The following is a 24403-nucleotide window of genomic DNA, read 5'->3' on the forward strand; positions in this document are numbered from 1 at the left end:
AGGTAGTGTGGCCGAGTGGTCGAAGGCGCTGGATTTAGGCTCCAGTCTCTGTGGAGGCGTGGGTTCGAATCCCACCACTGCCAGCGAAGCTTTTGTGAAGATGTTGGCTCGGTCCATCCTTGGAAAAGCGCCATGTTGAAAATGTCTGTGGCAAGAGCTTGCGTGTACGATGTTGGTGTAGTATCAATGAACGGCAGATGTCCTTGTGGTGGGCTTTTGTTAGACTGATTTCCACATCCTCTGTGTTCACTGGGCGTCTGTTTTATTAATTTTTGTAAAAGATCAGTTGCTTAGTAAATGATCTCAAAAGTTATATTGTTCTCACCAATGCAGTGCGGCACGAGGTTGACCCCAAATATGTCCGCCGATAGAAGAAGAAAAGCAGACACTTTAGCGTCCAAGTGGATAAACTATGCCGTTGCCATTGCAGTGCGAAAGCCGCACGAAGCCGGTAGCGTGGCCGAGCGGTCTAAGGCGCTGGATTAAGGCTCCAGTCTCTTCGCAGGCGTGGGTTCAAATCCCACCGCTGCCAAAGAAGGTTTTGAAGAAACCACCATCCAAGCTGTTGAGCAGCTTATACTCAACTTGGCGCCCTCTGTTGCTCTTTTCAACAGCAGCAACTTGGAAGAGTCGGCTTGACGTTTCTTCAATTCCTTCAAGTTCTCCAATATTCAAAGGGCGTAGGATGGCCCAAGCTGGCCGAACCAACGGAGAACACATCAAAAGAATGCCCAACACGCAGGCGGCCGTATAAAGCAAACCATAAAGCCGCGTCGGCCAGTCCGAAGTCTTAGGAATCTAGCGCTTCTTTGTCTGTATCTGCCAATAGATGACTTGACTGAGATTCTCTAGCTCGCGTGTTACGCCCCCTTCTGTTTTGGCTAGGAATAAGAGGGGCGGGGCTTCTCGGCGGTAGTGTGGCCGAGTGGTCGAAGGCGCTGGATTTAGGCTCCAGTCTCTGTGGAGGCGTGGGTTCGAATCCCACCACTGCCAGCGAAGCTTTTGTGAAGATGTTGGCTCGGTCCATCCTTGGAAAAGCGCCATGTTGAAAATGTCTGTGGCAAGAGCTTGCGTGTACGATGTTGGTGTAGTATCAATGAACGGCAGATGTCCTTGTGGTGGGCTTTTGTTAGACTGATTTCCACATCCTCTGTGTTCACTGGGCGTCTGTTTTATTAATTTTTGTAAAAGATCAGTTGCTTAGTAAATGATCTCAAAAGTTATATTGTTCTCACCAATGCAGTGCGGCACGAGGTTGACCCCAAATATGTCCGCCGATAGAAGAAGAAAAGCAGACACTTTAGCGTCCAAGTGGATAAACTATGCCGTTGCCATTGCAGTGCGAAAGCCGCACGAAGCCGGTAGCGTGGCCGAGCGGTCTAAGGCGCTGGATTAAGGCTCCAGTCTCTTCGGAGGCGTGGGTTCAAATCCCACCGCTGCCAAAGAAGGTTTTGAAGAAACCACCATCCAAGCTGTTGAGCAGCTTATACTCAAATTGGCGCCCTCTGTTGCTCTTTTCAACAGCAGCAACTTGGAAGAGTCGGCTTGACGTTTCTTCAATTCCTTCAAGTTCTCCAATATTCAAAGGGCGTAGGATGGCCCAAGCTGGCCGAACCAACGGAGAACACATCAAAAGAATGCCCAACACGCAGGCGGCCGTATAAAGCAAACCATAAAGCCGCGTCGGCCAGTCCGAAGTCTTAGGAATCTAGCGCTTCTTAGTCTGCATCTGCCAATAGATGACTTGACTGAGATTCTCTAGCTCGCGTGTTACGCCCCCTTCTGTTTTGGCTAGGAATAAGAGGGCCGGGGCTTCTCGGAGGTAGTGTGGCCGAGTGGTCGAAGGCGCTGGATTTAGGCTCCAGTCTCTGTGGAGGCGTGGGTTCGAATCCCACCACTGCCAGCGAAGCTTTTGTGAAGATGTTGGCTCGGTCCATCCTTGGAAAAGCGCCATGTTGAAAATGTCTGTGGCAAGACCTTGCGTGTACGATGTTGGTGTAGTATCAATAAACGGCAGATGTCCTTGTGGTGGGCTTTTGTTAGACTGATTTCCACATCCTCTGTGTTCACTGGGCGTCTGTTTTATTAATTTTTGTAAAAGATCAGTTGCTTAGTAAATGATCTCAAAAGTTATATTGTTCTCACCAATGCAGTGCGGCACGAGGTTGACCCCAAATATGTCCGCCGATAGAAGAAGAAAAGCAGACACTTTAGCGTCCAAGTGGATAAACTATGCCGTTGCCATTGCAGTGCGAAAGCCGCACGAAGCCGGTAGCGTGGCCGAGCGGTCTAAGGCGCTGGATTAAGGCTCCAGTCTCTTCGGAGGCGTGGGTTCAAATCCCACCGCTGCCAAAGAAGGTTTTGAAGAAACCACCATCCAAGCTGTTGAGCAGCTTATACTCAAATTGGCGCCCTCTGTTGCTCTTTTCAACAGCAGCAACTTGGAAGAGTCGGCTTGACGTTTCTTCAATTCCTTCAAGTTCTCCAATATTCAAAGGGCGTAGGATGGCCCAAGCTGGCCGAACCAACGGAGAACACATCAAAAGAATGCCCAACACGCAGGCGGCCGTATAAAGCAAACCATAAAGCCGCGTCGGCCAGTCCGAAGTCTTAGGAATCTAGCGCTTCTTAGTCTGCATCTGCCAATAGATGACTTGACTGAGATTCTCTAGCTCGCGTGTTACGCCCCCTTCTGTTTTGGCTAGGAATAAGAGGGCCGGGGCTTCTCGGCGGTAGTGTGGCCGAGTGGTCGAAGGCGCTGGATTTAGGCTCCAGTCTCTGTGGAGGCGTGGGTTCGAATCCCACCACTGCCAGCGAAGCTTTTGTGAAGATGTTGGCTCGGTCCATCCTTGGAAAAGCGCCATGTTGAAAATGTCTGTGGCAAGAGCTTGCGTGTACGATGTTGGTGTAGTATCAATGAACGGCAGATGTCCTTGTGGTGGGCTTTTGTTAGACTGATTTCCACATCCTCTGTGTTCACTGGGCGTCTGTTTTATTAATTTTTGTAAAAGATCAGTTGCTTAGTAAATGATCTCAAAAGTTATATTGTTCTCACCAATGCAGTGCGGCACGAGGTTGACCCCAAATATGTCCGCCGATAGAAGAAGAAAAGCAGACACTTTAGCGTCCAAGTGGATAAACTATGCCGTTGCCATTGCAGTGCGAAAGCCGCACGAAGCCGGTAGCGTGGCCGAGCGGTCTAAGGCGCTGGATTAAGGCTCCAGTCTCTTCGGAGGCGTGGGTTCAAATCCCACCGCTGCCAAAGAAGGTTTTGAAGAAACCACCTTCCAAGCTGTTGAGCAGCTTATACTCAAATTGGCGCCCTCTGTTGCTCTTTTCAACAGCAGCAACTTGGAAGAGTCGGCTTGACGTTTCTTCAATTCCTTCAAGTTCTCCAATATTCAAAGGGCGTAGGATGGCCCAAGCTGGCCGAACCAACGGAGAACACGTCAAAAGAATGCCCAACACGCAGGCGGCCGTATAAAGCAAACCATAAAGCCGCGTCGGCCAGTCCGAAGTCTTAGGAATCTAGCGCTTCTTTGTCTGCATCTGCCAATAGATGACTTGACTGAGATTCTCTAGCTCGCGTGTTACGCCCCCTTCTGTTTTGGCTAGGAATAAGAGGGCCGGGGCTTCTCGGAGGTAGTGTGGCCGAGTGGTCGAAGGCGCTGGATTTAGGCTCCAGTCTCTGTGGAGGCGTGGGTTCGAATCCCACCACTGCCAGCGAAGCTTTTGTGAAGATGTTGGCTCGGTCCATCCTTGGAAAAGCGCCATGTTGAAAATGTCTGTGGCAAGAGCTTGCGTGTACGATGTTGGTGTAGTATCAATGAACGGCAGATGTCCTTGTGGTGGGCTTTTGTTAGACTGATTTCCACATCCTCTGTGTTCACTGGGCGTCTGTTTTATTAATTTTTGTAAAAGATCAGTTGCTTAGTAAATGATCTCAAAAGTTATATTGTTCTCACCAATGCAGTGCGGCACGAGGTTGACCCCAAATATGTCCGCCGATAGAAGAAGAAAAGCAGACACTTTAGCGTCCAAGTGGATAAACTATGCCGTTGCCATTGCAGTGCGAAAGCCGCACGAAGCCGGTAGCGTGGCCGAGCGGTCTAAGGCGCTGGATTAAGGCTCCAGTCTCTTCGCAGGCGTGGGTTCAAATCCCACCGCTGCCAAAGAAGGTTTTGAAGAAACCACCATCCAAGCTGTTGAGCAGCTTATACTCAACTTGGCGCCCTCTGTTGCTCTTTTCAACAGCAGCAACTTGGAAGAGTCGGCTTGACGTTTCTTCAATTCCTTCAAGTTCTCCAATATTCAAAGGGCGTAGGATGGCCCAAGCTGGCCGAACCAACGGAGAACACATCAAAAGAATGCCCAACACGCAGGCGGCCGTATAAAGCAAACCATAAAGCCGCGTCGGCCAGTCCGAAGTCTTAGGAATCTAGCGCTTCTTTGTCTGTATCTGCCAATAGATGACTTGACTGAGATTCTCTAGCTCGCGTGTTACGCCCCCTTCTGTTTTGGCTAGGAATAAGAGGGGCGGGGCTTCTCGGCGGTAGTGTGGCCGAGTGGTCGAAGGCGCTGGATTTAGGCTCCAGTCTCTGTGGAGGCGTGGGTTCGAATCCCACCACTGCCAGCGAAGCTTTTGTGAAGATGTTGGCTCGGTCCATCCTTGGAAAAGCGCCATGTTGAAAATGTCTGTGGCAAGAGCTTGCGTGTACGATGTTGGTGTAGTATCAATGAACGGCAGATGTCCTTGTGGTGGGCTTTTGTTAGACTGATTTCCACATCCTCTGTGTTCACTGGGCGTCTGTTTTATTAATTTTTGTAAAAGATCAGTTGCTTAGTAAATGATCTCAAAAGTTATATTGTTCTCACCAATGCAGTGCGGCACGAGGTTGACCCCAAATATGTCCGCCGATAGAAGAAGAAAAGCAGACACTTTAGCGTCCAAGTGGATAAACTATGCCGTTGCCATTGCAGTGCGAAAGCCGCACGAAGCCGGTAGCGTGGCCGAGCGGTCTAAGGCGCTGGATTAAGGCTCCAGTCTCTTCGGAGGCGTGGGTTCAAATCCCACCGCTGCCAAAGAAGGTTTTGAAGAAACCACCATCCAAGCTGTTGAGCAGCTTATACTCAAATTGGCGCCCTCTGTTGCTCTTTTCAACAGCAGCAACTTGGAAGAGTCGGCTTGACGTTTCTTCAATTCCTTCAAGTTCTCCAATATTCAAAGGGCGTAGGATGGCCCAAGCTGGCCGAACCAACGGAGAACACGTCAAAAGAATGCCCAACACGCAGGCGGCCGTATAAAGCAAACCATAAAGCCGCGTCGGCCAGTCCGAAGTCTTAGGAATCTAGCGCTTCTTTGTCTGCATCTGCCAATAGATGACTTGACTGAGATTCTCTAGCTCGCGTGTTACGCCCCCTTCTGTTTTGGCTAGGAATAAGAGGGCCGGGGCTTCTCGGAGGTAGTGTGGCCGAGTGGTCGAAGGCGCTGGATTTAGGCTCCAGTCTCTGTGGAGGCGTGGGTTCGAATCCCACCACTGCCAGCGAAGCTTTTGTGAAGATGTTGGCTCGGTCCATCCTTGGAAAAGCGCCATGTTGAAAATGTCTGTGGCAAGAGCTTGCGTGTACGATGTTGGTGTAGTATCAATGAACGGCAGATGTCCTTGTGGTGGGCTTTTGTTAGACTGATTTCCACATCCTCTGTGTTCACTGGGCGTCTGTTTTATTAATTTTTGTAAAAGATCAGTTGCTTAGTAAATGATCTCAAAAGTTATATTGTTCTCACCAATGCAGTGCGGCACGAGGTTGACCCCAAATATGTCCGCCGATAGAAGAAGAAAAGCAGACACTTTAGCGTCCAAGTGGATAAACTATGCCGTTGCCATTGCAGTGCGAAAGCCGCACGAAGCCGGTAGCGTGGCCGAGCGGTCTAAGGCGCTGGATTAAGGCTCCAGTCTCTTCGCAGGCGTGGGTTCAAATCCCACCGCTGCCAAAGAAGGTTTTGAAGAAACCACCATCCAAGCTGTTGAGCAGCTTATACTCAACTTGGCGCCCTCTGTTGCTCTTTTCAACAGCAGCAACTTGGAAGAGTCGGCTTGACGTTTCTTCAATTCCTTCAAGTTCTCCAATATTCAAAGGGCGTAGGATGGCCCAAGCTGGCCGAACCAACGGAGAACACATCAAAAGAATGCCCAACACGCAGGCGGCCGTATAAAGCAAACCATAAAGCCGCGTCGGCCAGTCCGAAGTCTTAGGAATCTAGCGCTTCTTTGTCTGTATCTGCCAATAGATGACTTGACTGAGATTCTCTAGCTCGCGTGTTACGCCCCCTTCTGTTTTGGCTAGGAATAAGAGGGCCGGGGCTTCTCGGCGGTAGTGTGGCCGAGTGGTCGAAGGCGCTGGATTTAGGCTCCAGTCTCTGTGGAGGCGTGGGTTCGAATCCCACCACTGCCAGCGAAGCTTTTGTGAAGATGTTGGCTCGGTCCATCCTTGGAAAAGCGCCATGTTGAAAATGTCTGTGGCAAGAGCTTGCGTGTACGATGTTGGTGTAGTATCAATGAACGGCAGATGTCCTTGTGGTGGGCTTTTGTTAGACTGATTTCCACATCCTCTGTGTTCACTGGGCGTCTGTTTTATTAATTTTTGTAAAAGATCAGTTGCTTAGTAAATGATCTCAAAAGTTATATTGTTCTCACCAATGCAGTGCGGCACGAGGTTGACCCCAAATATGTCCGCCGATAGAAGAAGAAAAGCAGACACTTTAGCGTCCAAGTGGATAAACTATGCCGTTGCCATTGCAGTGCGAAAGCCACACGAAGCCGGTAGCGTGGCCGAGCGGTCTAAGGCGCTGGATTAAGGCTCCAGTCTCTTCGGAGGCGTGGGTTCAAATCCCACCGCTGCCAAAGAAGGTTTTGAAGAAACCACCATCCAAGCTGTTGAGCAGCTTATACTCAACTTGGCGCCCTCTGTTGCTCTTTTCAACAGCAGCAACTTGGAAGAGTCGGCTTGACGTTTCTTCAATTCCTTCAAGTTCTCCAATATTCAAAGGGCGTAGGATGGCCCAAGCTGGCCGAACCAACGGAGAACACAACAAAAGAATGCCCAACACGCAGGCGGCCGTATAAAGCAAACCATAAAGCCGCGTCGGCCAGTCCGAAGTCTTAGGAATCTAGCGCTTCTTTGTCTGCATCTGCCAATAGATGACTTGACTGAGATTCTCTAGCTCGCGTGTTACGCCCCCTTCTGTTTTGGCTAGGAATAAGAGAGCCGGGGCTTCTCGGAGGTAGTGTGGCCGAGTGGTCGAAGGCACTGGATTTAGGCTCCAGTCTCTGTGGAGGCGTGGGTTCGAATCCCACCACTGCCAGCGAAGCTTTTGTGAAGATGTTGGCTCGGTCCATCCTTGGAAAAGCGCCATGTTGAAAATGTCTGTGGCAAGAGCTTGCGTGTACGATGTTGGTGTAGTATCAATGAACGGCAGATGTCCTTGTGGTGGGCTTTTGTTAGACTGATTTCCACATCCTCTGTGTTCACTGGGCGTCTGTTTTATTAATTTTTGTAAAAGATCAGTTGCTTAGTAAATGATCTCAAAAGTTATATTGTTCTCACCAATGCAGTGCGGCACGAGGTTGACCCCAAATATGTCCGCCGATAGAAGAAGAAAAGCAGACACTTTAGCGTCCAAGTGGATAAACTATGCCGTTGCCATTGCAGTGCGAAAGCCGCACGAAGCCGGTAGCGTGGCCGAGCGGTCTAAGGCGCTGGATTAAGGCTCCAGTCTCTTCGGAGGCGTGGGTTCAAATCCCACCGCTGCCAAAGAAGGTTTTGAAGAAACCACCATCCAAGCTGTTGAGCAGCTTATACTCAAATTGGCGCCCTCTGTTGCTCTTTTCAACAGCAGCAACTTGGAAGAGTCGGCTTGACGTTTCTTCAATTCCTTCAAGTTCTCCAATATTCAAAGGGCGTAGGATGGCCCAAGCTGGCCGAACCAACGGAGAACACATCAAAAGAATGCCCAACACGCAGGCGGCCGTATAAAGCAAACCATAAAGCCGCGTCGGCCAGTCCGAAGTCTTAGGAATCTAGCGCTTCTTAGTCTGCATCTGCCAATAGATGACTTGACTGAGATTCTCTAGCTCGCGTGTTACGCCCCCTTCTGTTTTGGCTAGGAATAAGAGGGCCGGGGCTTCTCGGAGGTAGTGTGGCCGAGTGGTCGAAGGCGCTGGATTTAGGCTCCAGTCTCTGTGGAGGCGTGGGTTCGAATCCCACCACTGCCAGCGAAGCTTTTGTGAAGATGTTGGCTCGGTCCATCCTTGGAAAAGCGCCATGTTGAAAATGTCTGTGGCAAGACCTTGCGTGTACGATGTTGGTGTAGTATCAATAAACGGCAGATGTCCTTGTGGTGGGATTTTGTTAGACTGATTTCCACATCCTCTGTGTTCACTGGGCGTCTGTTTTATTAATTTTTGTAAAAGATCAGTTGCTTAGTAAATGATCTCAAAAGTTATATTGTTCTCACCAATGCAGTGCGGCACGAGGTTGACCCCAAATATGTCCGCCGATAGAAGAAGAAAAGCAGACACTTTAGCGTCCAAGTGGATAAACTATGCCGTTGCCATTGCAGTGCGAAAGCCGCACGAAGCCGGTAGCGTGGCCGAGCGGTCTAAGGCGCTGGATTAAGGCTCCAGTCTCTTCGGAGGCGTGGGTTCAAATCCCACCGCTGCCAAAGAAGGTTTTGAAGAAACCACCATCCAAGCTGTTGAGCAGCTTATACTCAAATTGGCGCCCTCTGTTGCTCTTTTCAACAGCAGCAACTTGGAAGAGTCGGCTTGACGTTTCTTCAATTCCTTCAAGTTCTCCAATATTCAAAGGGCGTAGGATGGCCCAAGCTGGCCGAACCAACGGAGAACACATCAAAAGAATGCCCAACACGCAGGCGGCCGTATAAAGCAAACCATAAAGCCGCGTCGGCCAGTCCGAAGTCTTAGGAATCTAGCGCTTCTTAGTCTGCATCTGCCAATAGATGACTTGACTGAGATTCTCTAGCTCGCGTGTTACGCCCCCTTCTGTTTTGGCTAGGAATAAGAGGGCCGGGGCTTCTCGGCGGTAGTGTGGCCGAGTGGTCGAAGGCGCTGGATTTAGGCTCCAGTCTCTGTGGAGGCGTGGGTTCGAATCCCACCACTGCCAGCGAAGCTTTTGTGAAGATGTTGGCTCGGTCCATCCTTGGAAAAGCGCCATGTTGAAAATGTCTGTGGCAAGAGCTTGCGTGTACGATGTTGGTGTAGTATCAATGAACGGCAGATGTCCTTGTGGTGGGCTTTTGTTAGACTGATTTCCACATCCTCTGTGTTCACTGGGCGTCTGTTTTATTAATTTTTGTAAAAGATCAGTTGCTTAGTAAATGATCTCAAAAGTTATATTGTTCTCACCAATGCAGTGCGGCACGAGGTTGACCCCAAATATGTCCGCCGATAGAAGAAGAAAAGCAGACACTTTAGCGTCCAAGTGGATAAACTATGCCGTTGCCATTGCAGTGCGAAAGCCCTACGAAGCCGGTAGCGTGGCCGAGCGGTCTAAGGCGCTGGATTAAGGCTCGAGTCTCTTCGGAGGCGTGGGTTCAAATCCCACCGCTGCCAAAGAAGGTTTTGAAGAAACCACCATCCAAGCTGTTGAGCAGCTTATACTCAACTTGGCGCCCTCTGTTGCTCTTTTCAACAGCAGCAACTTGGAAGAGTCGGCTTGACGTTTCTTCAATTCCTTCAAGTTCTCCAATATTCAAAGGGCGTAGGATGGCCCAAGCTGGCCGAACCAACGGAGAACACATCAAAAGAATGCCCAACACGCAGGCGGCCGTATAAAGCAAACCATAAAGCCGCGTCGGCCAGTCCGAAGTCTTAGGAATCTAGCGCTTCTTTGTCTGCATCTGCCAATAGATGACTTGACTGAGATTCTCTAGCTCGCGTGTTACGCCCCCTTCTGTTTTGGCTAGGAATAAGAGAGCCGGGGCTTCTCGGAGGTAGTGTGGCCGAGTGGTCGAAGGCACTGGATTTAGGCTCCAGTCTCTGTGGAGGCGTGGGTTCGAATCCCACCACTGCCAGCGAAGCTTTTGTGAAGATGTTGGCTCGGTCCATCCTTGGAAAAGCGCCATGTTGAAAATGTCTGTGGCAAGAGCTTGCGTGTACGATGTTGGTGTAGTATCAATGAACGGCAGATGTCCTTGTGGTGGGCTTTTGTTAGACTGATTTCCACATCCTCTGTGTTCACTGGGCGTCTGTTTTATTAATTTTTGTAAAAGATCAGTTGCTTAGTAAATGATCTCAAAAGTTATATTGTTCTCACCAATGCAGTGCGGCACGAGGTTGACCCCAAATATGTCCGCCGATAGAAGAAGAAAAGCAGACACTTTAGCGTCCAAGTGGATAAACTATGCCGTTGCCATTGCAGTGCGAAAGCCGCACGAAGCCGGTAGCGTGGCCGAGCGGTCTAAGGCGCTGGATTAAGGCTCCAGTCTCTTCGGAGGCGTGGGTTCAAATCCCACCGCTGCCAAAGAAGGTTTTGAAGAAACCACCATCCAAGCTGTTGAGCAGCTTATACTCAAATTGGCGCCCTCTGTTGCTCTTTTCAACAGCAGCAACTTGGAAGAGTCGGCTTGACGTTTCTTCAATTCCTTCAAGTTCTCCAATATTCAAAGGGCGTAGGATGGCCCAAGCTGGCCGAACCAACGGAGAACACATCAAAAGAATGCCCAACACGCAGGCGGCCGTATAAAGCAAACCATAAAGCCGCGTCGGCCAGTCCGAAGTCTTAGGAATCTAGCGCTTCTTAGTCTGCATCTGCCAATAGATGACTTGACTGAGATTCTCTAGCTCGCGTGTTACGCCCCCTTCTGTTTTGGCTAGGAATAAGAGGGCCGGGGCTTCTCGGAGGTAGTGTGGCCGAGTGGTCGAAGGCGCTGGATTTAGGCTCCAGTCTCTGTGGAGGCGTGGGTTCGAATCCCACCACTGCCAGCGAAGCTTTTGTGAAGATGTTGGCTCGGTCCATCCTTGGAAAAGCGCCATGTTGAAAATGTCTGTGGCAAGACCTTGCGTGTACGATGTTGGTGTAGTATCAATAAACGGCAGATGTCCTTGTGGTGGGATTTTGTTAGACTGATTTCCACATCCTCTGTGTTCACTGGGCGTCTGTTTTATTAATTTTTGTAAAAGATCAGTTGCTTAGTAAATGATCTCAAAAGTTATATTGTTCTCACCAATGCAGTGCGGCACGAGGTTGACCCCAAATATGTCCGCCGATAGAAGAAGAAAAGCAGACACTTTAGCGTCCAAGTGGATAAACTATGCCGTTGCCATTGCAGTGCGAAAGCCGCACGAAGCCGGTAGCGTGGCCGAGCGGTCTAAGGCGCTGGATTAAGGCTCCAGTCTCTTCGGAGGCGTGGGTTCAAATCCCACCGCTGCCAAAGAAGGTTTTGAAGAAACCACCATCCAAGCTGTTGAGCAGCTTATACTCAAATTGGCGCCCTCTGTTGCTCTTTTCAACAGCAGCAACTTGGAAGAGTCGGCTTGACGTTTCTTCAATTCCTTCAAGTTCTCCAATATTCAAAGGGCGTAGGATGGCCCAAGCTGGCCGAACCAACGGAGAACACATCAAAAGAATGCCCAACACGCAGGCGGCCGTATAAAGCAAACCATAAAGCCGCGTCGGCCAGTCCGAAGTCTTAGGAATCTAGCGCTTCTTAGTCTGCATCTGCCAATAGATGACTTGACTGAGATTCTCTAGCTCGCGTGTTACGCCCCCTTCTGTTTTGGCTAGGAATAAGAGGGCCGGGGCTTCTCGGCGGTAGTGTGGCCGAGTGGTCGAAGGCGCTGGATTCAGGCTCCAGTCTCTGTGGAGGCGTGGGTTCGAATCCCACCACTGCCAGCGAAGCTTTTGTGAAGATGTTGGCTCGGTCCATCCTTGGAAAAGCGCCATGTTGAAAATGTCTGTGGCAAGAGCTTGCGTGTACGATGTTGGTGTAGTATCAATGAACGGCAGATGTCCTTGTGGTGGGCTTTTGTTAGACTGATTTCCACATCCTCTGTGTTCACTGGGCGTCTGTTTTATTAATTTTTGTAAAAGATCAGTTGCTTAGTAAATGATCTCAAAAGTTATATTGTTCTCACCAATGCAGTGCGGCACGAGGTTGACCCCAAATATGTCCGCCGATAGAAGAAGAAAAGCAGACACTTTAGCGTCCAAGTGGATAAACTATGCCGTTGCCATTGCAGTGCGAAAGCCGTACGAAGCCGGTAGCGTGGCCGAGCGGTCTAAGGCGCTGGATTAAGGCTCCAGTCTCTTCGGAGGCGTGGGTTCAAATCCCACCGCTGCCAAAGAAGGTTTTGAAGAAACCACCATCCAAGCTGTTGAGCAGCTTATACTCAACTTGGCGCCCTCTGTTGCTCTTTTCAACAGCAGCAACTTGGAAGAGTCGGCTTGACGTTTCTTCAATTCCTTCAAGTTCTCCAATATTCAAAGGGCGTAGGATGGCCCAAGCTGGCCGAACCAACGGAGAACACATCAAAAGAATGCCCAACACGCAGGCGGCCGTATAAAGCAAACCATAAAGCCGCGTCGGCCAGTCCGAAGTCTTAGGAATCTAGCGCTTCTTTGTCTGCATCTGCCAATAGATGACTTGACTGAGATTCTCTAGCTCGCGTGTTACGCCCCCTTCTGTTTTGGCTAGGAATAAGAGAGCCGGGGCTTCTCGGAGGTAGTGTGGCCGAGTGGTCGAAGGCACTGGATTTAGGCTCCAGTCTCTGTGGAGGCGTGGGTTCGAATCCCACCACTGCCAGCGAAGCTTTTGTGAAGATGTTGGCTCGGTCCATCCTTGGAAAAGCGCCATGTTGAAAATGTCTGTGGCAAGAGCTTGCGTGTACGATGTTGGTGTAGTATCAATGAACGGCAGATGTCCTTGTGGTGGGCTTTTGTTAGACTGATTTCCACATCCTCTGTGTTCACTGGGCGTCTGTTTTATTAATTTTTGTAAAAGATCAGTTGCTTAGTAAATGATCTCAAAAGTTATATTGTTCTCACCAATGCAGTGCGGCACGAGGTTGACCCCAAATATGTCCGCCGATAGAAGAAGAAAAGCAGACACTTTAGCGTCCAAGTGGATAAACTATGCCGTTGCCATTGCAGTGCGAAAGCCGCACGAAGCCGGTAGCGTGGCCGAGCGGTCTAAGGCGCTGGATTAAGGCTCCAGTCTCTTCGGAGGCGTGGGTTCAAATCCCACCGCTGCCAAAGAAGGTTTTGAAGAAACCACCATCCAAGCTGTTGAGCAGCTTATACTCAAATTGGCGCCCTCTGTTGCTCTTTTCAACAGCAGCAACTTGGAAGAGTCGGCTTGACGTTTCTTCAATTCCTTCAAGTTCTCCAATATTCAAAGGGCGTAGGATGGCCCAAGCTGGCCGAACCAACGGAGAACACATCAAAAGAATGCCCAACACGCAGGCGGCCGTATAAAGCAAACCATAAAGCCGCGTCGGCCAGTCCGAAGTCTTAGGAATCTAGCGCTTCTTTGTCTGCATCTGCCAATAGATGACTTGACTGAGATTCTCTAGCTCGCGTGTTACGCCCCCTTCTGTTTTGGCTAGGAATAAGAGGGCCGGGGCTTCTCGGAGGTAGTGTGGCCGAGTGGTCGAAGGCGCTGGATTTAGGCTCCAGTCTCTGTGGAGGCGTGGGTTCGAATCCCACCACTGCCAGCGAAGCTTTTGTGAAGATGTTGGCTCGGTCCATCCTTGGAAAAGCGCCATGTTGAAAATGTCTGTGGCAAGAGCTTGCGTGTACGATGTTGGTGTAGTTTCAATGAACGGCAGATGTCCTTGTAGTGGGCTTTTGTTAGACTGATTTCCACATCCTCTGTGTTCACTGGGCATCTGTTTTATTAATTTTTGTAAAAGATCAGTTGCTTAGTAAATGATCTCAAAAGTTATATTGTTCTCACCAATGCAGTGCGGCACGAGGTTGACCCCAAATATGTCCGCCGATAGAAGAAGAAAAGCAGACACTTTAGCGTCCAAGTGGATAAACTATGCCGTTGCCATTGCAGTGCGAAAGCCGCACAAAGCCGGTAGCGTGGCCGAGCGGTCTAAGGCGCTGGATTAAGGCTCCAGTCTCTTCGGAGGCGTGGGTTCAAATCCCACCGCTGCCAAAGAAGGTTTTGAAGAAACCACCATCCAAGCTGTTGAGCAGCTTATACTCAACTTGGCGCCCTCTGTTGCTCTTTTCAACAGCAGCAACTTGGAAGAGTCGGCTTGACGTTTCTTCAATTCCTTCAAGTTCTCCAATATTCAAAGGGCGTAGGATGGCCCAAGCTGGCCGAACCAACGGAGAACACAACAAAAGAATGCCCAACACGCAGGCGGCCGTATAAAGCAAACCATAAAGCCGCGTCGGCCAGTCCGAAGTCTTAGGAATCTAGCGCTTCTTTGTCTGCATCTGCCAATAGATGACTTGACTGAGATTCTCTAGCTCGCGTGTTACGCCCCCTTCTGTTTTGGCTAGGAATAAGAGAGCCGGGGCTTCTCGGAGGTAGTGTGGCCGAGTGGTCGAAGGCACTGGATTTAGGCTCCAGTCTCTGTGGAGGCGTGGGTTCGAATCCCACCACTGCCAGCGAAGCTTTTGTGAAGATGTTGGCTCGGTCCATCCTTGGAAAAGCGCCATGTTGAAAATGTCTGTGGCAAGAGCTTGCGTGTACGATGTTGGTGTAGTATCAATGAACGGCAGATGTCCTTGTGGTGGGCTTTTGTTAGACTGATTTCCACATCCTCTGTGTTCACTGGGCGTCTGTTTTATTAATTTTTGTAAAAGATCAGTTGCTTAGTAAATGATCTCAAAAGTTATATTGTTCTCACCAATGCAGTGCGGCACGAGGTTGACCCCAAATATGTCCGCCGATAGAAGAAGAAAAGCAGACACTTTAGCGTCCAAGTGGATAAACTATGCCGTTGCCATTGCAGTGCGAAAGCCGCACGAAGCCGGTAGCGTGGCCGAGCGGTCTAAGGCGCTGGATTAAGGCTCCAGTCTCTTCGGAGGCGTGGGTTCAAATCCCACCGCTGCCAAAGAAGGTTTTGAAGAAACCACCATCCAAGCTGTTGAGCAGCTTATACTCAACTTGGCGCCCTCTGTTGCTCTTTTCAACAGCAGCAACTTGGAAGAGTCGGCTTGACGTTTCTTCAATTCCTTCAAGTTCTCCAATATTCAAAGGGCGTAGGATGGCCCAAGCTGGCCGAACCAACGGAGAACACATCAAAAGAATGCCCAACACGCAGGCGGCCGTATAAAGCAAACCATAAAGCCGCGTCGGCCAGTCCGAAGTCTTAGGAATCTAGCGCTTCTTTGTCTGTATCTGCCAATAGATGACTTGACTGAGATTCTCTAGCTCGCGTGTTACGCCCCCTTCTGTTTTGGCTAGGAATAAGAGGGCCGGGGCTTCTCGGCGGTAGTGTGGCCGAGTGGTCGAAGGCGCTGGATTTAGGCTCCAGTCTCTGTGGAGGCGTGGGTTCGAATCCCACCACTGCCAGCGAAGCTTTTGTGAAGATGTTGGCTCGGTCCATCCTTGGAAAAGCGCCATGTTGAAAATGTCTGTGGCAAGAGCTTGCGTGTACGATGTTGGTGTAGTATCAATGAACGGCAGATGTCCTTGTGGTGGGCTTTTGTTAGACTGATTTCCACATCCTCTGTGTTCACTGGGCGTCTGTTTTATTAATTTTTGTAAAAGATCAGTTGCTTAGTAAATGATCTCAAAAGTTATATTGTTCTCACCAATGCAGTGCGGCACGAGGTTGACCCCAAATATGTCCGCCGATAGAAGAAGAAAAGCAGACACTTTAGCGTCCAAGTGGATAAACTATGCCGTTGCCATTGCAGTGCGAAAGCCGCACGAAGCCGGTAGCGTGGCCGAGCGGTCTAAGGCGCTGGATTAAGGCTCCAGTCTCTTCGGAGGCGTGGGTTCAAATCCCACCGCTGCCAAAGAAGGTTTTGAAGAAACCACCATCCAAGCTGTTGAGCAGCTTATACTCAAATTGGCGCCCTCTGTTGCTCTTTTCAACAGCAGCAACTTGGAAGAGTCGGCTTGACGTTTCTTCAATTCCTTCAAGTTCTCCAATATTCAAAGGGCGTAGGATGGCCCAAGCTGGCCGAACCAACGGAGAACACATCAAAAGAATGCCCAACACGCAGGCGGCCGTATAAAGCAAACCATAAAGCCGCGTCGGCCAGTCCGAAGTCTTAGGAATCTAGCGCTTCTTTGTCTGCATCTGCCAATAGATGACTTGACTGAGATTCTCTAGCTCGCGTGTTACGCCCCCTTCTGTTTTGGCTAGGAATAAGAGGGCCGGGGCTTCTCGGAGGTAGTGTGGCCGAGTGGTCGAAGGCGCTGGATTTAGGCTCCAGTCTCTGTGGAGGCGTGGGTTCGAATCCCACCACTGCCAGCGAAGCTTTTGTGAAGATGTTGGCTCGGTCCATCCTTGGAAAAGCGCCATGTTGAAAATGTCTGTGGCAAGAGCTTGCGTGTACGATGTTGGTGTAGTTTCAATGAACGGCAGATGTCCTTGTAGTGGGCTTTTGTTAGACTGATTTCCACATCCTCTGTGTTCACTGGGCATCTGTTTTATTAATTTTTGTAAAAGATCAGTTGCTTAGTAAATGATCTCAAAAGTTATATTGTTCTCACCAATGCAGTGCGGCACGAGGTTGACCCCAAATATGTCCGCCGATAGAAGAAGAAAAGCAGACACTTTAGCGTCCAAGTGGATAAACTATGCCGTTGCCATTGCAGTGCGAAAGCCGCACGAAGCCGGTAGCGTGGCCGAGCGGTCTAAGGCGCTGGATTAAGGCTCCAGTCTCTTCGGAGGCGTGGGTTCAAATCCCACCGCTGCCAAAGAAGGTTTTGAAGAAACCACCATCCAAGCTGTTGAGCAGCTTATACTCAACTTGGCGCCCTCTGTTGCTCTTTTCAACAGCAGCAACTTGGAAGAGTCGGCTTGACGTTTCTTCAATTCCTTCAAGTTCTCCAATATTCAAAGGGCGTAGGATGGCCCAAGCTGGCCGAACCAACGGAGAACACATCAAAAGAATGCCCAACACGCAGGCGGCCGTATAAAGCAAACCATAAAGCCGCGTCGGCCAGTCCGAAGTCTTAGGAATCTAGCGCTTCTTTGTCTGCATCTGCCAATAGATGACTTGACTGAGATTCTCTAGCTCGCGTGTTACGCCCCCTTCTGTTTTGGCTAGGAATAAGAGGGCCGGGGCTTCTCGGAGGTAGTGTGGCCGAGTGGTCGAAGGCGCTGGATTTAGGCTCCAGTCTCTGTGGAGGCGTGGGTTCGAATCCCACCACTGCCAGCGAAGCTTTTGTGAAGATGTTGGCTCGGTCCATCCTTGGAAAAGCGCCATGTTGAAAATGTCTGTGGCAAGAGCTTGCGTGTACGATGTTGGTGTAGTTTCAATGAACGGCAGATGTCCTTGTAGTGGGCTTTTGTTAGACTGATTTCCACATCCTCTGTGTTCACTGGGCATCTGTTTTATTAATTTTTGTAAAAGATCAGTTGCTTAGTAAATGATCTCAAAAGTTATATTGTTCTCACCAATGCAGTGCGGCACGAGGTTGACCCCAAATATGTCCGCCGATAGAAGAAGAAAAGCAGACACTTTAGCGTCCAAGTGGATAAACTATGCCGTTGCCATTGCAGTGCGAAAGCCGCACGAAGCCGGTAGCGTGGCCGAGCGGTCTAAGGCGCTGGATTAAGGCTCCAGTCTCTTCGGAGGCGTGGGTTCAAATCCCACCGCTGCCAAAGAAGGTTTTGAAGAAACCACCATCCAAGCTGTTGAGCAGCTTATACTCAACTTGGCGCCCTCTGTTGCTCTTTTCAACAGCAGCAACTTGGAAGAGTCGGCTTGACGTTTCTTCAATTCCTTCAAGTTCTCCAATATTCAAAGGGCGTAGGATGGCCCAAGCTGGCCGAACCAACGGAGAACACAACAAAAGAATGCCCAACACGCAGGCGGCCGTATAAAGCAAACCATAAAGCCGCGTCGGCCAGTCCGAAGTCTTAGGAATCTAGCGCTTCTTTGTCTGCATCTGCCAATAGATGACTTGACTGAGATTCTCTAGCTCGCGTGTTACGCCCCCTTCTGTTTTGGCTAGGAATAAGAGAGCCGGGGCTTCTCGGAGGTAGTGTGGCCGAGTGGTCGAAGGCACTGGATTTAGGCTCCAGTCTCTGTGGAGGCGTGGGTTCGAATCCCACCACTGCCAGCGAAGCTTTTGTGAAGATGTTGGCTCGGTCCATCCTTGGAAAAGCGCCATGTTGAAAATGTCTGTGGCAAGAGCTTGCGTGTACGATGTTGGTGTAGTATCAATGAACGGCAGATGTCCTTGTGGTGGGCTTTTGTTAGACTGATTTCCACATCCTCTGTGTTCACTGGGCGTCTGTTTTATTAATTTTTGTAAAAGATCAGTTGCTTAGTAAATGATCTCAAAAGTTATATTGTTCTCACCAATGCAGTGCGGCACGAGGTTGACCCCAAATATGTCCGCCGATAGAAGAAGAAAAGCAGACACTTTAGCGTCCAAGTGGATAAACTATGCCGTTGCCATTGCAGTGCGAAAGCCGCACGAAGCCGGTAGCGTGGCCGAGCGGTCTAAGGCGCTGGATTAAGGCTCCAGTCTCTTCGGAGGCGTGGGTTCAAATCCCACCGCTGCCAAAGAAGGTTTTGAAGAAACCACCATCCAAGCTGTTGAGCAGCTTATACTCAACTTGGCGCCCTCTGTTGCTCTTTTCAACAGCAGCAACTTGGAAGAGTCGGCTTGACGTTTCTTCAATTCCTTCAAGTTCTCCAATATTCAAAGGGCGTAGGATGGCCCAAGCTGGCCGAACCAACGGAGAACACATCAAAAGAATGCCCAACACGCAGGCGGCCGTATAAAGCAAACCATAAAGCCGCGTCGGCCAGTCCGAAGTCTTAGGAATCTAGCGCTTCTTTGTCTGTATCTGCCAATAGATGACTTGACTGAGATTCTCTAGCTCGCGTGTTACGCCCCCTTCTGTTTTGGCTAGGAATAAGAGGGCCGGGGCTTCTCGGCGGTAGTGTGGCCGAGTGGTCGAAGGCGCTGGATTTAGGCTCCAGTCTCTGTGGAGGCGTGGGTTCGAATCCCACCACTGCCAGCGAAGCTTTTGTGAAGATGTTGGCTCGGTCCATCCTTGGAAAAGCGCCATGTTGAAAATGTCTGTGGCAAGAGCTTGCGTGTACGATGTTGGTGTAGTATCAATGAACGGCAGATGTCCTTGTGGTGGGCTTTTGTTAGACTGATTTCCACATCCTCTGTGTTCACTGGGCGTCTGTTTTATTAATTTTTGTAAAAGATCAGTTGCTTAGTAAATGATCTCAAAAGTTATATTGTTCTCACCAATGCAGTGCGGCACGAGGTTGACCCCAAATATGTCCGCCGATAGAAGAAGAAAAGCAGACACTTTAGCGTCCAAGTGGATAAACTATGCCGTTGCCATTGCAGTGCGAAAGCCGCACGAAGCCGGTAGCGTGGCCGAGCGGTCTAAGGCGCTGGATTAAGGCTCCAGTCTCTTCGGAGGCGTGGGTTCAAATCCCACCGCTGCCAAAGAAGGTTTTGAAGAAACCACCATCCAAGCTGTTGAGCAGCTTATACTCAAATTGGCGCCCTCTGTTGCTCTTTTCAACAGCAGCAACTTGGAAGAGTCGGCTTGACGTTTCTTCAATTCCTTCAAGTTCTCCAATATTCAAAGGGCGTAGGATGGCCCAAGCTGGCCGAACCAACGGAGAACACATCAAAAGAATGCCCAACACGCAGGCGGCCGTATAAAGCAAACCATAAAGCCGCGTCGGCCAGTCCGAAGTCTTAGGAATCTAGCGCTTCTTTGTCTGCATCTGCCAATAGATGACTTGACTGAGATTCTCTAGCTCGCGTGTTACGCCCCCTTCTGTTTTGGCTAGGAATAAGAGGGCCGGGGCTTCTCGGAGGTAGTGTGGCCGAGTGGTCGAAGGCGCTGGATTTAGGCTCCAGTCTCTGTGGAGGCGTGGGTTTGAATCCCACCACTGCCAGCGAAGCTTTTGTGAAGATGTTGGCTCGGTCCATCCTTGGAAAAGCGCCATGTTGAAAATGTCTGTGGCAAGAGCTTGCGTGTACGATGTTGGTGTAGTTTCAATGAACGGCAGATGTCCTTGTAGTGGGCTTTTGTTAGACTGATTTCCACATCCTCTGTGTTCACTGGGCATCTGTTTTATTAATTTTTGTAAAAGATCAGTTGCTTAGTAAATGATCTCAAAAGTTATATTGTTCTCACCAATGCAGTGCGGCACGAGGTTGACCCCAAATATGTCCGCCGATAGAAGAAGAAAAGCAGACACTTTAGCGTCCAAGTGGATAAACTATGCCGTTGCCATTGCAGTGCGAAAGCCGCACGAAGCCGGTAGCGTGGCCGAGCGGTCTAAGGCGCTGGATTAAGGCTCCAGTCTCTTCGGAGGCGTGGGTTCAAATCCCACCGCTGCCAAAGAAGGTTTTGAAGAAACCACCATCCAAGCTGTTGAGCAGCTTATACTCAACTTGGCGCCCTCTGTTGCTCTTTTCAACAGCAGCAACTTGGAAGAGTCGGCTTGACGTTTCTTCAATTCCTTCAAGTTCTCCAATATTCAAAGGGCGTAGGATGGCCCAAGCTGGCCGAACCAACGGAGAACACAACAAAAGAATGCCCAACACGCAGGCGGCCGTATAAAGCAAACCATAAAGCCGCGTCGGCCAGTCCGAAGTCTTAGGAATCTAGCGCTTCTTTGTCTGCATCTGCCAATAGATGACTTGACTGAGATTCTCTAGCTCGCGTGTTACGCCCCCTTCTGTTTTGGCTAGGAATAAGAGAGCCAGGGCTTCTCGGAGGTAGTGTGGCCGAGTGGTCGAAGGCACTGGATTTAGGCTCCAGTCTCTGTGGAGGCGTGGGTTCGAATCCCACCACTGCCAGCGAAGCTTTTGTGAAGATGTTGGCTCGGTCCATCCTTGGAAAAGCGCCATGTTGAAAATGTCTGTGGCAAGAGCTTGCGTGTACGATGTTGGTGTAGTATCAATGAACGGCAGATGTCCTTGTGGTGGGCTTTTGTTAGACTGATTTCCACATCCTCTGTGTTCACTGGGCGTCTGTTTTATTAATTTTTGTAAAAGATCAGTTGCTTAGTAAATGATCTCAAAAGTTATATTGTTCTCACCAATGCAGTGCGGCACGAGGTTGACCCCAAATATGTCCGCCGATAGAAGAAGAAAAGCAGACACTTTAGCGTCCAAGTGGATAAACTATGCCGTTGCCATTGCAGTGCGAAAGCCGCACGAAGCCGGTAGCGTGGCCGAGCGGTCTAAGGCGCTGGATTAAGGCTCCAGTCTCTTCGGAGGCGTGGGTTCAAATCCCACCGCTGCCAAAGAAGGTTTTGAAGAAACCACCATCCAAGCTGTTGAGCAGCTTATACTCAACTTGGCGCCCTCTGTTGCTCTTTTCAACAGCAGCAACTTGGAAGAGTCGGCTTGACGTTTCTTCAATTCCTTCAAGTTCTCCAATATTCAAAGGGCGTAGGATGGCCCAAGCTGGCCGAACCAACGGAGAACACATCAAAAGAATGCCCAACACGCAGGCGGCCGTATAAAGCAAACCATAAAGCCGCGTCGGCCAGTCCGAAGTCTTAGGAATCTAGCGCTTCTTTGTCTGTATCTGCCAATAGATGACTTGACTGAGATTCTCTAGCTCGCGTGTTACGCCCCCTTCTGTTTTGGCTAGGAATAAGAGGGCCGGGGCTTCTCGGCGGTAGTGTGGCCGAGTGGTCGAAGGCGCTGGATTTAGGCTCCAGTCTCTGTGGAGGCGTGGGTTCGAATCCCACCACTGCCAGCGAAGCTTTTGTGAAGATGTTGGCTCGGTCCATCCTTGGAAAAGCGCCATGTTGAAAATGTCTGTGGCAAGAGCTTGCGTGTACGATGTTGGTGTAGTTTCAATGAACGGCAGATGTCCTTGTAGTGGGCTTTTGTTAGACTGATTTCCACATCCTCTGTGTTCACTGGGCATCTGTTTTATTAATTTTTGTAAAAGATCAGTTGCTTAGTAAATGATCTCAAAAGTTATATTGTTCTCACCAATGCAGTGCGGCACGAGGTTGACCCCAAATATGTCCGCCGATAGAAGAAGAAAAGCAGACACTTTAGCGTCCAAGTGGATAAACTATGCCGTTGCCATTGCAGTGCGAAAGCCGCACGAAGCCGGTAGCGTGGCCGAGCGGTCTAAGGCGCTGGATTAAGGCTCCAGTCTCTTCGGAGGCGTGGGTTCAAATCCCACCGCTGCCAAAGAAGGTTTTGAAGAAACCACCATCCAAGCTGTTGAGCAGCTTATACTCAACTTGGCGCCCTCTGTTGCTCTTTTCAACAGCAGCAACTTGGAAGAGTCGGCTTGACGTTTCTTCAATTCCTTCAAGTTCTCCAATATTCAAAGGGCGTAGGATGGCCCAAGCTGGCCGAACCAACGGAGAACACAACAAAAGAATGCCCAACACGCAGGCGGCCGTATAAAGCAAACCATAAAGCCGCGTCGGCCAGTCCGAAGTCTTAGGAATCTAGCGCTTCTTTGTCTGCATCTGCCAATAGATGACTTGACTGAGATTCTCTAGCTCGCGTGTTACGCCCCCTTCTGTTTTGGCTAGGAATAAGAGAGCCGGGGCTTCTCGGAGGTAGTGTGGCCGAGTGGTCGAAGGCACTGGATTTAGGCTCCAGTCTCTGTGGAGGCGTGGGTTCGAATCCCACCACTGCCAGCGAAGCTTTTGTGAAGATGTTGGCTCGGTCCATCCTTGGAAAAGCGCCATGTTGAAAATGTCTGTGGCAAGAGCTTGCGTGTACGATGTTGGTGTAGTATCAATGAACGGCAGATGTCCTTGTGGTGGGCTTTTGTTAGACTGATTTCCACATCCTCTGTGTTCACTGGGCGTCTGTTTTATTAATTTTTGTAAAAGATCAGTTGCTTAGTAAATGATCTCAAAAGTTATATTGTTCTCACCAATGCAGTGCGGCACGAGGTTGACCCCAAATATGTCCGCCGATAGAAGAAGAAAAGCAGACACTTTAGCGTCCAAGTGGATAAACTATGCCGTTGCCATTGCAGTGCGAAAGCCGCACGAAGCCGGTAGCGTGGCCGAGCGGTCTAAGGCGCTGGATTAAGGCTCCAGTCTCTTCGGAGGCGTGGGTTCAAATCCCACCGCTGCCAAAGAAGGTTTTGAAGAAACCACCATCCAAGCTGTTGAGCAGCTTATACTCAACTTGGCGCCCTCTGTTGCTCTTTTCAACAGCAGCAACTTGGAAGAGTCGGCTTGACGTTTCTTCAATTCCTTCAAGTTCTCCAATATTCAAAGGGCGTAGGATGGCCCAAGCTGGCCGAACCAACGGAGAACACATCAAAAGAATGCCCAACACGCAGGCGGCCGTATAAAGCAAACCATAAAGCCGCGTCGGCCAGTCCGAAGTCTTAGGAATCTAGCGCTTCTTTGTCTGTATCTGCCAATAGATGACTTGACTGAGATTCTCTAGCTCGCGTGTTACGCCCCCTTCTGTTTTGGCTAGGAATAAGAGGGCCGGGGCTTCTCGGCGGTAGTGTGGCCGAGTGGTCGAAGGCGCTGGATTTAGGCTCCAGTCTCTGTGGAGGCGTGGGTTCGAATCCCACCACTGCCAGCGAAGCTTTTGTGAAGATGTTGGCTCGGTCCATCCTTGGAAAAGCGCCATGTTGAAAATGTCTGTGGCAAGAGCTTGCGTGTACGATGTTGGTGTAGTTTCAATGAACGGCAGATGTCCTTGTGGTGGGCTTTTGTTAGACTGATTTCCACATCCTCTGTGTTCACTGGGCGTCTGTTTTATTAATTTTTGTAAAAGATCAGTTGCTTAGTAAATGATCTCAAAAGTTATATTGTTCTCACCAATGCAGTGCGGCACGAGGTTGACCCCAAATATGTCCGCCGATAGAAGAAGAAAAGCAGACACTTTAGCGTCCAAGTGGATAAACTATGCCGTTGCCATTGCAGTGCGAAAGCCGCACGAAGCCGGTAGCGTGGCCGAGCGGTCTAAGGCGCTGGATTAAGGCTCCAGTCTCTTCGGAGGCGTGGGTTCAAATCCCACCGCTGCCAAAGAAGGTTTTGAAGAAACCACCATCCAAGCTGTTGAGCAGCTTATACTCAACTTGGCGCCCTCTGTTGCTCTTTTCAACAGCAGCAACTTGGAAGAGTCGGCTTGACGTTTCTTCAATTCCTTCAAGTTCTCCAATATTCAAAGGGCGTAGGATGGCCCAAGCTGGCCGAACCAACGGAGAACACATCAAAAGAATGCCCAACACGCAGG

At 49.9% G+C, this 24403-nt stretch overlaps 41 non-coding genes across 41 annotated transcripts; all 41 read left to right on the forward strand.

The window, feature by feature from the left end:
- The first annotated feature begins 1 nt into the window (after position 1).
- Positions 2–83, forward strand: trnal-uag (transfer RNA leucine (anticodon UAG)). Its single transcript has one exon. It is a non-coding gene; the product is annotated as a tRNA-Leu (tRNA).
- Positions 84–911: 828 nt separating this feature from the next.
- On the forward strand, positions 912–993 carry trnal-uag (transfer RNA leucine (anticodon UAG)). The gene has a single exon. It is a non-coding gene; the product is annotated as a tRNA-Leu (tRNA).
- Positions 994–1360: 367 nt separating this feature from the next.
- Positions 1361–1442, forward strand: trnal-aag (transfer RNA leucine (anticodon AAG)). Its single transcript has one exon. It is a non-coding gene; the product is annotated as a tRNA-Leu (tRNA).
- Positions 1443–1821: 379 nt separating this feature from the next.
- trnal-uag (transfer RNA leucine (anticodon UAG)) lies at positions 1822–1903 on the forward strand. Its single transcript has one exon. It is a non-coding gene; the product is annotated as a tRNA-Leu (tRNA).
- Positions 1904–2270: 367 nt separating this feature from the next.
- trnal-aag (transfer RNA leucine (anticodon AAG)) lies at positions 2271–2352 on the forward strand. The gene has a single exon. It is a non-coding gene; the product is annotated as a tRNA-Leu (tRNA).
- A 379-nt stretch (positions 2353–2731) lies between these two features.
- On the forward strand, positions 2732–2813 carry trnal-uag (transfer RNA leucine (anticodon UAG)). Its single transcript has one exon. It is a non-coding gene; the product is annotated as a tRNA-Leu (tRNA).
- A 367-nt stretch (positions 2814–3180) lies between these two features.
- Positions 3181–3262, forward strand: trnal-aag (transfer RNA leucine (anticodon AAG)). Its single transcript has one exon. It is a non-coding gene; the product is annotated as a tRNA-Leu (tRNA).
- Positions 3263–3641: 379 nt separating this feature from the next.
- Positions 3642–3723, forward strand: trnal-uag (transfer RNA leucine (anticodon UAG)). The gene has a single exon. It is a non-coding gene; the product is annotated as a tRNA-Leu (tRNA).
- Positions 3724–4551: 828 nt separating this feature from the next.
- On the forward strand, positions 4552–4633 carry trnal-uag (transfer RNA leucine (anticodon UAG)). The gene has a single exon. It is a non-coding gene; the product is annotated as a tRNA-Leu (tRNA).
- A 367-nt stretch (positions 4634–5000) lies between these two features.
- On the forward strand, positions 5001–5082 carry trnal-aag (transfer RNA leucine (anticodon AAG)). The gene has a single exon. It is a non-coding gene; the product is annotated as a tRNA-Leu (tRNA).
- Positions 5083–5461: 379 nt separating this feature from the next.
- Positions 5462–5543, forward strand: trnal-uag (transfer RNA leucine (anticodon UAG)). Its single transcript has one exon. It is a non-coding gene; the product is annotated as a tRNA-Leu (tRNA).
- Positions 5544–6371: 828 nt separating this feature from the next.
- Positions 6372–6453, forward strand: trnal-uag (transfer RNA leucine (anticodon UAG)). The gene has a single exon. It is a non-coding gene; the product is annotated as a tRNA-Leu (tRNA).
- Positions 6454–6820: 367 nt separating this feature from the next.
- Positions 6821–6902, forward strand: trnal-aag (transfer RNA leucine (anticodon AAG)). Its single transcript has one exon. It is a non-coding gene; the product is annotated as a tRNA-Leu (tRNA).
- Positions 6903–7730: 828 nt separating this feature from the next.
- Positions 7731–7812, forward strand: trnal-aag (transfer RNA leucine (anticodon AAG)). The gene has a single exon. It is a non-coding gene; the product is annotated as a tRNA-Leu (tRNA).
- Positions 7813–8191: 379 nt separating this feature from the next.
- Positions 8192–8273, forward strand: trnal-uag (transfer RNA leucine (anticodon UAG)). The gene has a single exon. It is a non-coding gene; the product is annotated as a tRNA-Leu (tRNA).
- A 367-nt stretch (positions 8274–8640) lies between these two features.
- Positions 8641–8722, forward strand: trnal-aag (transfer RNA leucine (anticodon AAG)). The gene has a single exon. It is a non-coding gene; the product is annotated as a tRNA-Leu (tRNA).
- Positions 8723–9101: 379 nt separating this feature from the next.
- trnal-uag (transfer RNA leucine (anticodon UAG)) lies at positions 9102–9183 on the forward strand. Its single transcript has one exon. It is a non-coding gene; the product is annotated as a tRNA-Leu (tRNA).
- A 1277-nt stretch (positions 9184–10460) lies between these two features.
- trnal-aag (transfer RNA leucine (anticodon AAG)) lies at positions 10461–10542 on the forward strand. The gene has a single exon. It is a non-coding gene; the product is annotated as a tRNA-Leu (tRNA).
- Positions 10543–10921: 379 nt separating this feature from the next.
- trnal-uag (transfer RNA leucine (anticodon UAG)) lies at positions 10922–11003 on the forward strand. Its single transcript has one exon. It is a non-coding gene; the product is annotated as a tRNA-Leu (tRNA).
- Positions 11004–11370: 367 nt separating this feature from the next.
- Positions 11371–11452, forward strand: trnal-aag (transfer RNA leucine (anticodon AAG)). Its single transcript has one exon. It is a non-coding gene; the product is annotated as a tRNA-Leu (tRNA).
- An 828-nt stretch (positions 11453–12280) lies between these two features.
- Positions 12281–12362, forward strand: trnal-aag (transfer RNA leucine (anticodon AAG)). Its single transcript has one exon. It is a non-coding gene; the product is annotated as a tRNA-Leu (tRNA).
- An 828-nt stretch (positions 12363–13190) lies between these two features.
- Positions 13191–13272, forward strand: trnal-aag (transfer RNA leucine (anticodon AAG)). The gene has a single exon. It is a non-coding gene; the product is annotated as a tRNA-Leu (tRNA).
- A 379-nt stretch (positions 13273–13651) lies between these two features.
- On the forward strand, positions 13652–13733 carry trnal-uag (transfer RNA leucine (anticodon UAG)). The gene has a single exon. It is a non-coding gene; the product is annotated as a tRNA-Leu (tRNA).
- Positions 13734–14100: 367 nt separating this feature from the next.
- trnal-aag (transfer RNA leucine (anticodon AAG)) lies at positions 14101–14182 on the forward strand. Its single transcript has one exon. It is a non-coding gene; the product is annotated as a tRNA-Leu (tRNA).
- An 828-nt stretch (positions 14183–15010) lies between these two features.
- Positions 15011–15092, forward strand: trnal-aag (transfer RNA leucine (anticodon AAG)). The gene has a single exon. It is a non-coding gene; the product is annotated as a tRNA-Leu (tRNA).
- Positions 15093–15471: 379 nt separating this feature from the next.
- On the forward strand, positions 15472–15553 carry trnal-uag (transfer RNA leucine (anticodon UAG)). The gene has a single exon. It is a non-coding gene; the product is annotated as a tRNA-Leu (tRNA).
- A 367-nt stretch (positions 15554–15920) lies between these two features.
- Positions 15921–16002, forward strand: trnal-aag (transfer RNA leucine (anticodon AAG)). Its single transcript has one exon. It is a non-coding gene; the product is annotated as a tRNA-Leu (tRNA).
- A 379-nt stretch (positions 16003–16381) lies between these two features.
- On the forward strand, positions 16382–16463 carry trnal-uag (transfer RNA leucine (anticodon UAG)). The gene has a single exon. It is a non-coding gene; the product is annotated as a tRNA-Leu (tRNA).
- A 367-nt stretch (positions 16464–16830) lies between these two features.
- Positions 16831–16912, forward strand: trnal-aag (transfer RNA leucine (anticodon AAG)). Its single transcript has one exon. It is a non-coding gene; the product is annotated as a tRNA-Leu (tRNA).
- Positions 16913–17291: 379 nt separating this feature from the next.
- trnal-uag (transfer RNA leucine (anticodon UAG)) lies at positions 17292–17373 on the forward strand. Its single transcript has one exon. It is a non-coding gene; the product is annotated as a tRNA-Leu (tRNA).
- Positions 17374–17740: 367 nt separating this feature from the next.
- On the forward strand, positions 17741–17822 carry trnal-aag (transfer RNA leucine (anticodon AAG)). The gene has a single exon. It is a non-coding gene; the product is annotated as a tRNA-Leu (tRNA).
- Positions 17823–18650: 828 nt separating this feature from the next.
- On the forward strand, positions 18651–18732 carry trnal-aag (transfer RNA leucine (anticodon AAG)). Its single transcript has one exon. It is a non-coding gene; the product is annotated as a tRNA-Leu (tRNA).
- A 379-nt stretch (positions 18733–19111) lies between these two features.
- trnal-uag (transfer RNA leucine (anticodon UAG)) lies at positions 19112–19193 on the forward strand. Its single transcript has one exon. It is a non-coding gene; the product is annotated as a tRNA-Leu (tRNA).
- Positions 19194–19560: 367 nt separating this feature from the next.
- On the forward strand, positions 19561–19642 carry trnal-aag (transfer RNA leucine (anticodon AAG)). The gene has a single exon. It is a non-coding gene; the product is annotated as a tRNA-Leu (tRNA).
- An 828-nt stretch (positions 19643–20470) lies between these two features.
- trnal-aag (transfer RNA leucine (anticodon AAG)) lies at positions 20471–20552 on the forward strand. Its single transcript has one exon. It is a non-coding gene; the product is annotated as a tRNA-Leu (tRNA).
- Positions 20553–21380: 828 nt separating this feature from the next.
- On the forward strand, positions 21381–21462 carry trnal-aag (transfer RNA leucine (anticodon AAG)). Its single transcript has one exon. It is a non-coding gene; the product is annotated as a tRNA-Leu (tRNA).
- A 379-nt stretch (positions 21463–21841) lies between these two features.
- trnal-uag (transfer RNA leucine (anticodon UAG)) lies at positions 21842–21923 on the forward strand. Its single transcript has one exon. It is a non-coding gene; the product is annotated as a tRNA-Leu (tRNA).
- A 367-nt stretch (positions 21924–22290) lies between these two features.
- Positions 22291–22372, forward strand: trnal-aag (transfer RNA leucine (anticodon AAG)). The gene has a single exon. It is a non-coding gene; the product is annotated as a tRNA-Leu (tRNA).
- Positions 22373–23200: 828 nt separating this feature from the next.
- Positions 23201–23282, forward strand: trnal-aag (transfer RNA leucine (anticodon AAG)). Its single transcript has one exon. It is a non-coding gene; the product is annotated as a tRNA-Leu (tRNA).
- Positions 23283–23661: 379 nt separating this feature from the next.
- trnal-uag (transfer RNA leucine (anticodon UAG)) lies at positions 23662–23743 on the forward strand. Its single transcript has one exon. It is a non-coding gene; the product is annotated as a tRNA-Leu (tRNA).
- Positions 23744–24110: 367 nt separating this feature from the next.
- On the forward strand, positions 24111–24192 carry trnal-aag (transfer RNA leucine (anticodon AAG)). Its single transcript has one exon. It is a non-coding gene; the product is annotated as a tRNA-Leu (tRNA).
- The last annotated feature ends 211 nt before the right edge of the window (positions 24193–24403 follow it).

Source organism: Hoplias malabaricus, chromosome 3 (genome assembly GCF_029633855.1).
Source record: "Hoplias malabaricus isolate fHopMal1 chromosome 3, fHopMal1.hap1, whole genome shotgun sequence".
In the NCBI taxonomy this organism is placed as follows: domain Eukaryota; kingdom Metazoa; phylum Chordata; class Actinopteri; order Characiformes; family Erythrinidae; genus Hoplias; species Hoplias malabaricus.